The sequence below is a fragment of the Megalopta genalis genome, unplaced genomic scaffold, assembly GCF_051020955.1.
Source record: "Megalopta genalis isolate 19385.01 unplaced genomic scaffold, iyMegGena1_principal scaffold0295, whole genome shotgun sequence".
Lineage (NCBI taxonomy): Eukaryota > Metazoa > Arthropoda > Insecta > Hymenoptera > Halictidae > Megalopta > Megalopta genalis.
The window spans coordinates 102,501-105,000 of NW_027476364.1; the positions used below are offsets into that span (position 1 = coordinate 102,501).

At 44.8% G+C, this 2,500-nt stretch overlaps 1 non-coding gene and 1 pseudogene across 1 annotated transcript; both read right to left on the minus strand.

Annotated features, from left to right (window-relative positions):
• Positions 1–197, minus strand: part of LOC143263033 (large subunit ribosomal RNA) — a 2,995-nt pseudogene extending 2,798 nt beyond the window's left edge.
• Positions 198–1,301: 1,104 nt separating this feature from the next.
• LOC143263035 (5.8S ribosomal RNA) lies at positions 1,302–1,456 on the minus strand. The gene has a single exon (XR_013036620.1). It is a non-coding gene; the product is annotated as a 5.8S ribosomal RNA (ribosomal RNA).
• Between the last annotated feature and the right edge of the window lie 1,044 nt (positions 1,457–2,500).

Here is a 2,500-nt window from a genome sequence, read left to right on the forward strand (position 1 = left end):
CTTGGACGCGGTTGCGACGTTACGGGATAAATTGACCCTCCTGAACACTACATTTCCCAACGGCGGAACTCCGCGGGATTCAGTGCTGGGCTAATTCCTGTTCGCTCGCCGCTACTAAGGAAATCCTGGTTAGTTTCTTTTCCTCCGCTTAGTAATATGCTTAAATTCAGCGGGTAATCTCGCCTACTCTGAGGTCGTCGGAACGTGAAAAAAAATTTTTTCAGAGCTTCCCCCCCCGAAAGCATTTTGCGAAACGTGTACAGAGCAACACAAAAAAAAAAAAAAAATAAAAAAAACACAAAAAACCCTTAAAGCAAAAAAAAAACCGTTTATCGCGCCTCACCAATATATCTTTTATAAAATTCGATATCCTCTCCAAATATAGATCTTCGAAACACTCGCAAGACGATTACAATCGGTATAACTTTAACGTCCGTCCGAAAAGTACTTTCGGGGACTAGACGACCGATTGATCTCGTGCGGTTTCGCTATTCGATCATTTGAAGAGAACAAAAAGATATATGGGGCGACCGACAAACGGTTTTCCCGTAGAACCAGACTCGCGATTGCGTTGACACACACATCATAGCCACACCAATAGAAGAGTTTTAGGACGGTAACCCGGGTGGGGTGTTCTTTACTCAGAATATGTGCAACATCGGATCTATATAGCCATCGATACAATTCGTACACAAATGTGTCGTACGAAGAGAGAGACTTTTTTTCCTCTGGCAACATAACGGTAAGAGACATCCTTCCACACTCATAGGTTCCACTCCCTGGGGCTATGATATATATATACATATAAATTCAAATTCGAAGCAACGGTCACAATTCTACTCTATATTTTTGCGGGTTATGTGTTCTTTCGTTCAATTTCTTTCATGCGTTCGTTCGATCTCTGTACACAGTCTTCACATAGGACAGACTCGTGTAGTACGCTTTCGTGGGTTAAACCCATCTCGTTTCATTTCAGGCGACGTCGGGAGCGCGTTGAAAATGTACCAGTGAAATCTCGATAGTTCTACGGATACGAATCGTCCCGAAAAAGATTTTGTCACCGCTTCGAAGCGGTGTTTCAGACGGGCGGACGTATATAAAACATATACGACACACGACACCGCCTTCCACACTCACGCTAGTTCGAACACGATTTCCATCTCTCTCGAAGACTGTTAGACGTACGTAAAATTTCTCAATATTCATAGGACCGCGACAAACGCCGACGAAGCGCCCATCATTCGCTCGTACGTATATAGGCAACAAGTGCCATCAACGCAAGCAGTTTATAAGTACGTAAACGACCCTCAGCCAGGCGTGGTCCAGGAATTGTATCCGTGGACCGCAATGTGCGTTCGAAATGTCGATGTTCATGTGTCCTGCAGTTCACACGTTGACGCGCAATTAGCTGCGTTCTTCATCGACCCACGAGCCAAGTGATCCACCGTTCAGGGTAATTTTTCCCTTTTATTCTCTCATATATATAATGTGTATTTGCTATCCACCACATTTTTGTGTTATATTTCGGAACAAGCCGATACCCGAAGAGCTCCAACCAGCGCGCGAAGGAGATTCGGGAGTCGTCGTACAACGACATAATTGTCCCTTAAAGAACGAGATATTTCCGTCGAAACCATATATATATGTACGAGCAAATCCAAAACCACTGTTTTCTTGCAAGTTCGACGGTCGGAGCGAATAGAACATTGAAAAGCCTTCTATCGAAGAAACACAGAGAGTATATCACCTCCAAAAACGACGGGGATATGGATATTCAAACTGGACAATTATCAACCCGATACTGGATTCGAAAAGTTTCTCTCTCCTTTCGTCGTTATTTACACCGGACGGACTCACGGCCGGCTCTAGCTGGGTGTCATATATATATACGTCCCACGCTCATGCTGCCACTAGCGCGCAACAGAGTAGGGTGTCAATGACAACGACACAGCATTGAAACGAGCTACACAAGCCGGTCTCTCTTGATACCAATGTAAACGAGCATTAAGTTATCTTCAGACTGCCCGATATTTTCGTCCTTTGGACTTTCCCAACGATTCCTTTTTTTCTTTTTTTTTTTACACCACAGCGAAGACTTGAGGAAGCGTGATTAGCACGCTCGCATCCCTCCCTGTCCTACTACAACTGTGTGTGTGTGTGTGTAAAGAAAGAAAAAAGAATACATTGGCTTTCTCTCTATCGAGAAGATGGCCTACGCAACGCAGATCAAAGGCCTAATACGTGTAATATAATACGCGTCTGGCCGTGTATAAATCACGCACGAATGATCTGGTCGGGCCCAACTCTTCTCGTACGCTTATTTTTCCGTGTTGAGGCACTATCATAAAATCACACAAACCCCAACACGTGTGTGTCTTGGAAGGAAGATGGCCTACGCAACGCAGATCAAAGGCCTAATACGTGTAGTACACACGTCTGCCGTGTAAATCACGCACGAATGATCTGGTCGGGCCCAACTCTTCTCCACCACACCACATCC